The sequence below is a fragment of the Eurosta solidaginis genome, unplaced genomic scaffold, assembly GCF_040869045.1.
Source record: "Eurosta solidaginis isolate ZX-2024a unplaced genomic scaffold, ASM4086904v1 ctg00001093.1, whole genome shotgun sequence".
NCBI lineage: Eukaryota > Metazoa > Arthropoda > Insecta > Diptera > Tephritidae > Eurosta > Eurosta solidaginis.
In genome coordinates, this window is record NW_027136996.1 from 150,341 (window position 1) to 162,930 (window position 12,590).

At 33.0% G+C, this 12,590-nt stretch overlaps 1 long non-coding RNA gene across 1 annotated transcript; it reads right to left on the reverse strand.

Annotated features, from left to right (window-relative positions):
- Positions 1 to 1,043: 1,043 nt before the first annotated feature.
- Positions 1,044 to 11,277, reverse strand: LOC137235994 (uncharacterized). Its single transcript, XR_010948198.1, has 2 exons — positions 11,215 to 11,277; positions 1,044 to 1,532 (listed from the first exon to the last, which is right to left on the reverse strand). It is a non-coding gene; the product is annotated as an uncharacterized lncRNA (long non-coding RNA).
- Positions 11,278 to 12,590: the final 1,313 nt, after the last annotated feature.

Below are 12,590 nucleotides of genomic sequence, written 5' to 3' on the forward strand. Positions count from 1 at the left end.
TGCTATTGTCGTTTTTCTTCTTAGCTTGTTGTTTTAATTGTTCATTCCTATAGCTGTTGGTAGTATTTTTCCCACTTTTTGTCTGTTTGAAGCTTTTGTTTTTTAAAGATACTCCGATACTCTATTTAAAATATTTTACCATCTTTATGAATTGAGATGTTTTTCTTTGTGACACAATCAATCCAAAACGGCTTAACAGATTTCGCTGATATTTTGAATTCAGATAGCGAATAGCCTGCAAAAGATCTCCTGGCTATATTCTTTCTCGAAAAAGAGGAGGTCCCACGCCTTAGTCATCCGAACTATTTCGAATTGATTTATAAATAATGTCGGCATCACTTCTAACCAATTTTGGGATTATTTTTGAATTATCTCGGGATCACTTCGGTATTATTTACATTAGTGATTTTGGTATTATATCCGGACTATTTTCAAACTATTTTGGCATCATTGCGGGACTCTCTTCATGGGGTTGATTTCAGAAATACTGTACTATTTCGGAGCCATTTTGGCATCATGGTGTGACTATCCCAGATCTTATGGGCATTGTTTTCGGAAACACTGGAAAGTTTCGAAATCATTCCGGAACCGTTTTTGAATTATCTGCGGATTAATATGGGGTTTATTTCGAATATATTTCGGGATATTTTCACGATTATTCTCGGTATGGTTTCAGGACTATCTTCGGAGCATCTTTATCATCATTAATTGGCGCTTAACCACCTACGCAATTTTAGCTGATTCCTATCTGAGATAATTCTGGCCCCATCTGTGGATCATTTGGGAAATATCTTCACATTATTTTAAAATTGTTTGAATTATCATATTGCGATGGTGTCGACGCTTTCAGGATTGTTTTTTTGGACTATTTCACTATCTTTATAAAAATCATATTGAGACTATATCCCATCTCCACTATTTACATTCCTTTTCCTTGGACAGCCAGAGTTATTTGGAAAGAGAATGCACTGGAAAAATGCCTTGGTGTCAATTAAAAATTATTATCGCAAAGATAGCAAGATATTTGAAATAAAATACGCGTCACCTTTTGTCATAACTCCATTTTAATAATTTAATAAAATAGTATATAAATAAATATTGATAACAAGAAAAATTATATAAAAATAAATAAAAATTTTTAACGATGTCTGAAGCCACCAAAACCTCCAAAGCTTTCTCCGCCGAAATATCCTAACCCTTGACCGCCGAAACCACCAAATCCTCCACCGAAACTAGATGCCGACGCCGAAGCGCTTGCACCACCAAAACCACCAGCCCAACCACTGTTAGGCCATACTTCAGAGGACGCGATATATGAATTGGTACAGGCAAAAATTTCGTCACATGCACTGGAACTGGAACCGGTACCGGTACCTGCACTGGTGCCAGTTGAGAATTGTTTATAACATTGCTTGTGGCAAAGGCACCTGCATAACCACCTTCAAAGCCGCCACCACCGAATTTTTTGAAATGCGCTCTTATAGGTGAAGCAAATATTCCGACGAGCAGTTTTGCAGCAAGCTGGTGATTTTCTGAGGGTGAAAAAAATCATACAACGCAAACGCAAAATGTACCAAAACAAATTGTCAATTCGTTTTTGCCGTCGTGCTAAATTTTTTATTAACAAATATTTCACAACATTTTAAGTTTATTTTTAGTAAATGCATCTAATTTAGCGTCTTATTTTCCCTCCATTCCATTCGCCTAACACCAACACACAGATTTTGACAACCTGAACAAAGGTATGTTGTTGCTGTAGAATGAGCCAATCATATAGTTGAACCATGGGTTTCTGACAGAGAAGCAAAATAAAAGAAATGGTCAGTGAACGAGACCAACCGATTACCGATAAAATACGCTCTGTTATACTGTGTACCAACACACACCAAATTGCCAATTTATACCATTTGGCAAATTTATTTCGCAATTTATCATATAATAAAATGCAAATTTAAAAAAAATTGCGTAATAAATTATTTCAAACTGCAAATGCAACCTTGTAAAGTGTGTTTATTGAGTAGATTTAAACGTTGATCGATTTGTTAATGAAAAAATATGGTTCCTTTATAGAAAAGTGTCGATTTGTTGTCGGAAAGGTATTGAACTTTTATCGAAAATATATCGAATTGATATCGTAAAAATATCGAAAGATTTCGATTTTATTTCGGAAAAATTTCCATTTTTTGTCAAAATATATCGATTATATATCGAAAATATTTCTATCGAAAAGTTACCGACAAAACATCGGTTTCGAAAACAAGTCGATATTTTTGCTATAACAATTCGATATTTTGAATATTTTTCACACAGCAAATATACTTTTTTTTTTGGAACCAATCGATAACAAGAAAAAATATTGATTTATCATCGGAAAAATATTAGTTTTTTATAGAAAATATATTCATTTGTTGTCGAAAAGTTGCGATAACAATTCGATATTTTACAGATAAATCCTCGAAGAAAAATTAAAATTTTTCCGATGGCAAACCGGTAATTTATCGATAACTAATCAATAACAAATCGATATACTTTTGATAACAAATCTAGATTATCCGATAATAGTTAGACTTTTCGTATTTGTAAATGATTTTTTTCAAAATTATGCTAAATTTTTTATTATTAGTCACTATTGATCCAAAAAATATCCCGAAGCGATCTTAAATTAGTCCAAAAATAGACCCCGAAATGTTCCCGAACGACTTCCTGAAAGCATTACTACAAAAAGTCTCGCAATGATTGTAGTAATTGAAACCACGTATTATTATTTTAACAAAACTTTAAATTCTATTTTTTAAAACGCCTAAATGTATGCGTCTATTTTATTTTTTATTTTTCACAATAATGAAAATTTTTGAAAATTGAAAAATCAATATTGAAAATTAAAATATTGATAATACATTTGAAAATTACAAAGTTCAAAGTAACTAAAATATAAAGTTAAATAAAAATAATAAGAACCCTACATTACTCCCCCTTCAAGAAAATTTATCATTAAACAAATGTAACTCTCTTTTTATGTAAATTCTTGGTGTTGTTTGTGTCCGTTGTTTTAAATTATTGCAGGTTTTAATCTATCAATAGGAATAGTTTTAATATTATTATCTATTTCAAGTTTAAAACATTTTTGGTCTTTTTCCACAATTTTGTAAGGTCCTTCATATGGTTGTTGTAATGAATGTTTATTAATGACTCGAACAAATGCAAAGTTACAAGTTTGAAGATCTTTTGGAACATAAATTCCAGTATCAGCATCTTTATGATGACTTAAATTTGATCTAACATTTCGAAAATGTTCACGTAAATTACTTAAAACCTCAGTTGATGAGAAATTTTTAGCTGATGGCACAACAAGTTCCCCTGCCAAACGTAAATTCTGACCGAAAACCATTTCCGCTGGTGTAGCCGAATTATCTTCTTTGTAAATAGATCGCAAACCAAGTAATATGACAGGTAACTCGTCATACCAATTATTTGTGTCCTCTCTAGCTATTATAGTAGTCTTTAATTGTCTATGAAACCTTTCAACCATACCATTTCCTTGAGGGTGATATGCGGATGTTGTATTTTGGTGACTACCAAGTAATTTAGTTAACTCTGAAAACAATTTCGATGTAAATTGGCTACCTTGATCAGTTGTTATCTTTAACGGAACTCCAAATCGAGAAATATATTCTCTAAAAAACTTATTTGCAATTGTAATTGCTGAAATATCTTTTAATGCATATGCCTCAGGCCAACGGGTAAATCTTTCAATAATCGTTAAAATATAGCGATGTCCTTTTGAAATAGGTAATGGTCCAACTATATCTAAATGGATGTGTTCAAATCTATTCTTGGGAATTTGAATTTTGACAACAGGGGATTTTGTATGACGATAAACTTTATACTTTTGACAATTAAGACACTCTTTTGACCAAATATTAATATCCTTATTCATATTAGGCCAATAATATTTTTTAACTATGTGCCGTCGTGTAGCTCTTGTACCCGGATGTGCTATTCCATGTAAAATATCAAATACTGTCTTTCGCAAATTACTCGGTACAAATGGCCTAGGAGTGTCTCCTGAAATTTCACACCAAATATTAAAATTTAAAATGGGAATACTAATTAGTTTTAAATTTAGATATTGAGATTCAGATACAAGTTGATTTAAGTCATCATCTTTTTGTTGTTCAGTTTGTAAAATTTTAAAATTCAGTTCTGTATTATATATTGCATTAACCTCAAAAGCTCTAGATAGCGTATCTGCTACAACATTGGATTCTCCTTTAATGTATTGTATGTCATCAGTAAATTGTGCTATAAATTCCAAGTGTCTCGTTTGTCTGGGACTTCGTTCTGTTTTTGAATTTAAAGCAGTAGTCAAAGGTTTATGGTCTGTATAAACTGTAAATTGTCTTCCTTCCAACAGATATCTAAAATGTTTTATATTTAAGTAAATCGCCAATAACTCCCTATCAAAAGCACTATATTTTATTTTAGTTGGAGAAAGTTTTTTAGAAAAGAATGCAATGGGCTCAATTTTATTATTGTAATTTTGTTGTATAACGCCCCCAATAGCTGTGTTAGATGCATCTACTATTAAAGATAATTTAGCATTTTTGTTAAAATGATTTAACAATATCGTAAATGCAAACTTATCTTTAATGCATTCAAAAGCTTCATTCCAATTCTCGTCCCATACCAAAGTTTTGTCACGTTTCTTACTTACTTTGTTAATTAGCTCATAAATTTTGTTTGTAAATTCTACTAGTTTTGGAATGTATCTATGATAATAATTTACCATACCAATAAATTTCTGTGCCTGCTTAACTGATTTTGAACGTTCGAAATTGCGAATAGCTGATACCTTTTCATCGGAAGGTCGAATACCTGTTCCAGAAATGTTATATCCTAAAAAATCTATATTTGTTACACCAAAAGTACATTTACTTGGTTTAATGTTTAAACCGTACTCTGTAAGGCGTTGAAAAAGGATACGTAAATCTTTTAAATGTTGTTCTTCGTCTTTACTTGCAATAAGTAAGTCGTCAATGTAAGCATATACAAAATCTAAGTCACCTACTACCTCATTTATAAATCTTTGAAAGGTTTGTGCAGAATTTCTAAATCCGAAAGGCATTCTCATGAATTCAAACATACCGAAAGGAGTTGTAATAGCAGTTTTATAATTATCTTCTTCAGCCATAGGAATTTGGTGATATGCCCTAACTAAATCTAATTTTGAAAATATATTTTTATTATGAAGGTATTTAAAATCCTGAATGTGAGGTAAGCGATAACGATCAGGAACAGTTACAATATTCAATCTTCTAAAATCACCACATGGACGCCAATCATTCATCTCTTTTTTAGGTACAAGGTGAAGTGGTGATGCTACTGAAGAATTTGAAGGCCGACAAATGTCTGTTTTAACTAAGAAATCAAACTCCGTTTTCGCGACTTTGTATTTTACCGGATCTAAGCGCCTGGGCTTAGAAAATGGAAGACTACCTTCTGTTACAAGTCGATGAACTGTTGTATGTTTAACAGGTTTAGTATAATCTGGCTCTGAAATAAGTGACGGAAACTCTTTTAATAATTTTGTAAATTTATTGTCAACCACAAATAATTTAGGTAATGGAATATCACAAAAGTAGGATACTGTATTAACTGAGAGATTGGTTAATGGATCTACTAAACGTTTATGTTTAATGTCTATAAGAAGACCATATTTACAAAGAAAATCAGCGCCAATTATTGGCATGGCTATATCCGCAATCAAAAATGTAAAGGGAAATTCACGTCTTAAACCCAAATTTACGTTTAAAAGCCTTTCCCGTAAGTGGCAATTGTTGAGCCATTAGCTGCAGTGAGAATTATGTCTGAACGTTTCGTACGAGGAAATTTAGACGCGGGTAATACCGAAATTTCTGCTCAACTATCAATTAAAAAATTTTGTTTGTTTTCTCTATCAAAAATAAATAAGCGACGCGTCGAAAATTCTAAATTTCCGTTGTTCGTCGCTGCAACAACGGAAGAATTTAGTTTGTTGAATCTTTGTTTTTGTTATAAGAACAAGGTTGTTCACAACTTTTACCATTATTTCCAAATTTGTAGTGAAATCTACACAACCAATTTGGATTATTAAGCGAGTTAGAACGATGCCTAAGAGAATTTCTAAAATTATTCCTAGAATTAGAACGCGACCTAGATTTATTCCTATACACTTCTGTTTTAATTTCTGCTAACTCCAAAGAAAGTTTCTGAAAACTTTCACACATTAAAGAAGTGGTTTTAACTAGATTTTCAATAACTGAATTTTGAAATTCAGAAACATGTCCTAGTAACCATCGCCGTTTGTAAACTTACAATTTTTCTCTAATATCAATTACATAAACAATATATATATATTTAACTTAGAACAAACCAACCTCAAAATTCTTCTTCCAAAATTTTGTTCCCTATTAAATTGTGTAGTTGCTTTAAAATTGATTGATGAAATTTGACGATGGTTTTAATATTGTGCAATGGCTTTAAAATTGATTGATGAAATTGGACAATGTATTGTGCAATGGCTTTAAAATTGATTGATTAAATTATTCAATGGCTTTAGAAAGGATTGAGCCTCTGACAGATTGATTGATGCTGGTTTCACTATTTTGAAGCATTTGTATTTGACAAATGTGGACCTCCTTTCTAATAACTTTCGTTAATTTTATGTGATTTAATTAAGTTAAATATTTTAATAGAACGTTTCATTCGCACAAACGCATAAATGACTTTTGCTCAAAGAAATCATAGGTTCCAAATCAAAAATGCATAGCAGGTGTTAGAAGCAAATGTCGATTATGGTACGACTTAAATTGAGTATATATATACTTTTCATAGAGTTATATTGTTTATTTAGTTTTTTTTTTTTTAATACAAATTGTATAATTTGTGGCGGTGTGCACTATATTGCGATTTTTATCGAATTGAACAGCCGTCTGAATTATCTTGGTCAAATATGACCTCAAAATAAAAACGTTTTTGATAATTCCACCACACCAAGTTACTGCAATGAACAAGAAAAATCGTCTACTTTGCAAAATTTTAATTTAAGAATGTTCCATAATAACTACAGTTGCGTTTAGGAATCCCGTATAATTTATATATTTAAAATCGTTTTAAATATTTGTATGATCACACACACAATTTTTTAAAATAGGCAGAGATCGCCAATGTAGTAATTGAAACCACGTATTATTATTTTAACAAAACTTTAAATTATATTTTTTAAAACGCCTAAACGTATGCGTCTATTTTATTTTTTATTTTTCACAATAATGAAAATTTTTGAAAATTGAAAAATCAATATTGAAAATTAAAATATTGATAATACATTTGAAAATTACAAAGATCAAAGTAACTAAAATATAAAGTTAAATAAAAATAATAAGAACCCTTCAATGATCTCAAAATTATCCCGAACAATTAAGAAATTGTTAAGAAATAGTGGCCGCGATCCGGACAAAGACGATATGCTGTTCACCTTGAAAAATAACAATTATTTGCATACCCATATAATGTTAATTTTATCATAAAAGAAGAGAGGTTCACCATTACCGAAACCTATTACGGTCGCAACTTAACAGTTTTAAAAAGCCTAAAAGGCCCATTACTGATACTTAGCATAGACTTGACTTGACGCATACAATCTGGCATCATAATCAATAAATGTCAATTTGTTTGACAAAATGCCAAAATGAAATGGAAAGAAACAAATAGCATTTAAAATGTAAACGTCACTTAGAACTTACATAGAAAATCAAAATTCACCAGACTTCTAAATCGAGTTAAGTGTTGCTAAGTTTTGAGTGATCAGTAATATGCAATGTTCATTTAACAGAACTGTGACAGTTCTCAAGCCAAGTCAAGTCTATGCTAAGTATCAATAATGGGCCCTTTATGCAATAAATCACTATACACGATCTCAGTGATAGTGAGAAAACGTTTGAAAATAAAAATTAATCACTGACAAAGACTAAAATGATTAAAAACAAAACATATCTCACTGAGAAAGCCTTTTATTCTTCTTGTATAAAAGTTGTTATCCGCAATCACCCGAATTGCCTTTTCTGGTTAACCGTTAAATGTAATCGCTAAATGAGATTGTAAGCTCGAAGCTTCTTCACCCGAGCTGTATGACAACGAGCAGAGCTCACAGAGTATATTAAGTTTGATTGGATAACGGTTGGTTGTACATATATAAAGGAATCGAGATAGATATAGACTTCCATATATCAAAATAATCAGGATCGAAAAAAATTTGATTGAGCCATGTCCGTCCGTCCGTCCGTCCGTCCGTTAACACGATAACTTGAGTAAATTTTGAGGTATCTTGATGAAATTTGGTATGTAGGTTCCTGAGCACTCATCTCAGATCGCTATTTAAAAGGACTATAACCACGCCCACTTTTTCGATATCGAAAATTTCGAAAAACCGAAAAAGTGCGATAATTCATTACAAAAGACAGATAAAGCGACGAAACTTGGTAGATGAGTTGAACTTATGACGCAGAATAGAAAATTAGTAAAATTTTGGACAATGGGCGTGGCACCGCCCACTTTTAAAAGAAGGTAATTTAAAATTTGTGCAAGCTGTAATTTGGCAGTCGTTGAAGATATCATGATGAAATTTGGCAGGAACGTTACTGCTATTACTATATGTACGCTTATTAAAAATTAGCAAAATCGGAGAAGGAAAACGTACACTTTAAAAAAAAAAAATTTTTTAAAGTAAAATTTTAACAAAAAATTTAATATCTTTACAGTATATAAGTAAATTATGTCAACATTCAACTCCAGTAATGATGTGGTGCAACAAAATACAAAAATAAAAGAAAATTTCAAAATGGGCGTGGCTCCGCCCTTTTTCATTTAATTTGTCTAGGATACTTTTAACGCCATAAGTCGAACAAAAATTAACCAATCCTTTTGAAATTTGGCAGGTGCATAGATTTTATGACGTTAACTGTTTTCTGTGAAAATGGGCGGAATCGGTTAATGCCATGCCCAGTTTTTATACACAGTCGTCCGTCTTTCCTTCCGCATGGCCGTTAACACGATACCTTGAGCAAAAATCGACATATTTTTAATGAACTTAGTTCACGTGCTTACTTGAACTCACTTTATCTTGGTATGAAAAATGAACGAAATCCGACTATGACCACGCCCACTTTTTCGATATCGAAAATTACGAAAAATGAAAAAAATGCCATAATTCTATACCAAATACGAAAAAAGGGATGAAACATGGTAAGGTAATTGGATTGTTTTATAGACGCGAAATATAACTTTAGAAAAAACCTTATAAAATGGTTGTGACACCTATCATATTATGTAGAAGAAAAATGAAAAAGTTCTGCAGGGCGAAATAAAAAACCCTTAAAATCTTGGCAGATATTACATATATAAATAAATTAGCGGTATCCAACAGATAATGTTCTGGGTCACCCTGGTCCACATTTTGGTCGATATCTGGAAAACGCCTTCACATATACAACTACCACCACTCCGTTTTAAAACTCTCATTAATGCCTTTAATTTGATACCCATATCGTACAAACTCATTCTAGAGTCACCCTGGTCACCTTTATGGCGATATCTCGAAAAGGCATCCACCTAAAAACTAAGCCCCACGCCCTTTTAAAATACTCATTAACACCTTTCATTCGATACCCATATCGTACAAACATATTCTAAAGTCACCCCTGGTCCTCCTTTATGGCGATATCTCGAAAAGGCGAACACCTATAGAACGAAGGTCCACTCCCTTTTAAAAATACTCATTAACACCTTTCATTTGATACCCATATCGCACAAACAAAGTCTAGAGTCACCCCTGGCCCACCTTTATTGCGATACCTCGAAAAGGCGTCCACCTATAGAACTAAGGCCCACTCCCTTTTAAAATACTCATTAACACCTTTCGTTTGATACCCATATTGCACAAACGAATTCTAGAGTCACCCCTGGCCCACCTTTATGGCGATATCTCGAAACGGCGTCCACCTATGGAACTAAGGATTACTCCCTTTTAAAAAACTCATTAACACCTTTCTTTTGATACCCATATTGTACAAACAAATTCTAGGGTCACCCCTGCTCCACCTTTATGGCGATATCTCGAAACGGCGTCCACCTATGGAACTAAGGATTACTCCCTTTTAAAATACTCATTAACACCTTTCTTTTGATACCCATGTTGTACAAACAAATTCTAGGGTCACCCCTGGTCCACCTTTATGGCGATATCTCGAAAATGCGACCACCTATACAACAACCACCACTCCCTTTTAAAACCCTCATTAATACCTTTAATTTGATACCCATATCGTACAAACACATTCTAGAGTCACCCCTGGTCCACCTTTGTGGCGATATTTCGAAACGGTGTCCACCTATAGAACTAAGGCCCACTCCCTTTTAAAATAACACCTTTCGTTTGATGCCCATATTATACAAACATATTCTAGGGTCGCCCCTGGTCCACCTTTATGGCGATATCTCGAAACGGCGTCCACCTATGGAACTAAGGATTACTCCCTTTTAAAATACTCATTAACACCTTTCTTTTGATACCCATATTGTACAAACAAATTCTAGGGTCACCCCTGGTCCACCTTTATGGCGATATCTCGAAACGGCGTCCACCTATGGAACTAAGATTAACTCCCTTTTAAAATACTCATTAACACCTTTCATTTGATACCCATATCGTACAAACGCATTCTAGAGTCAACCCTGAACCACCTTTATGGCTATATCCCTAAATGGCGTCCACCTATAGAACTATGGCCCACTCCCTCATAAAATACTCTTTAATGCCTTTCATTTGATACGCATGTCATACAAACACATTCCAGGGTTTCCCTCGGTTCATTTTCCTACATGGTTATTTTCCCTTATGTTGTCAACATAGCTCTCAACTGAGTATGTAATTTTCGGTTACACCCGAACTTAACCTTCCTTACTTGTTTCATCATAGTGTTGTTGTGAGGCTGATTCTGCAGTTTTTGGACTACAATTATTCTAAATATTTCGATAATTTTCTCAAACATCTTTTCATTTCGATAACTACTTCCGATTTGCCACCGGTAAATGAAAGAATTATATTTTTAGTATTAAATGTCCAAAGCAGATAAAACCCAACATTTATTCACGTACAACATTTCGCCGCCAACTTACGAAGCTTCCCATCATAAAACACGAATCCGGCAACAAAGCTTATTCACCAAAAATTTAAAACTGAACTGCACACAAAATGCGTATGAACTTTTATATTTCAGAGTCAATGTTTTGGCCAAAATGGTCACTTATCATTGACAATACAAACACAACGTCAAAGAGGCAAGGGAATTCCGATTTAATAAGTCAAAGATGAAAATTTCCTGTTAGTCAAGCAGTGGCACACTGGCCCATATGGCCTTCACTAGCGGTTAAAAGTAAAAATTTTAGGTGTAATCAAACGAGAATTTTTCATTTCCTATTGATGATAATGCCCAATTTTAGTAGTAAACTTTGTCAAAAACTAAAAACCTAATGGAAAAAATGTATTTGTAATAATTTTTAGGCAATTCACAAAGTCTGCTATCCATCGTGATTTGTCATGTGTTCTTTATTGATGTTTCGGATACAAAATAAAAAAATATAATTCAGCAGCTTATGTACATTATACTTTAACGAATTTACTGCAAATCCTTCCTCTGTTGAATAAATAACTCTCACAATTTCTTTTTTGGATGGTTTTAGGGATCCCGTCAGGGTAATTTCCGGACTAATACGGGATCATTTGGGGAGCCTTCCGAAATCATTTCTTTCGGGATCCCGTCAGGGTAATTTCGGGACTTTTTCGGGATCATTTATGGACCCTTCAAGAAATATTTCTGCATGGTTTTCGGATCCGTCTTGGTCCCGTCAAGATCATTTCGGGGCTATTTCGGGATCATTTCCGGGAAGTTTTCAGGATCCGTCCGGGATCCCGTCAGGGTTATTGTGACTATTTCGGAATCATTTTGGGATACCTCCGGGATAATTTCTGGATGATTTTCGGGATCTGTCCAGGATCCCGTTGGAGTTATCAGGATCATTTTGCGATCATTTCGGAAATGTTATAGCTAAATGTTATAGCTATAATTACACTCTTTGTTACCAACTAAATACCCGAAAAAGCAATATTATTTTCATCTAAAAATTCGCTGTGATTTTAGATAATTGTAGTTTCACCCCTTTGTTCTATGAGTAGTAATCCGTTCACCCCTGTCATATCAATTAATTTAACTTAAAAACAAAATGTATTTTCTTTAATTCGAAATAAAAAGATGATAAAAATATTTTAAGGACTACCTTTATATAAATGGACCAAAAAATGGAAGGCAATTTTTCGTTTAATACAGACATAGTCTTGTTGAATTTTGACTGAAAAACTTTAACAATAGCTCTTGTAAAAGAATTTTGGGATTTAAAATTATAAAGGTAGAGCGCGTGTTTAAATTTTAAATAATCAATTAGTTAATCCCAAGTACATGGTTTACCTTAAATTGAAAGATTGCACTCCACCTTTA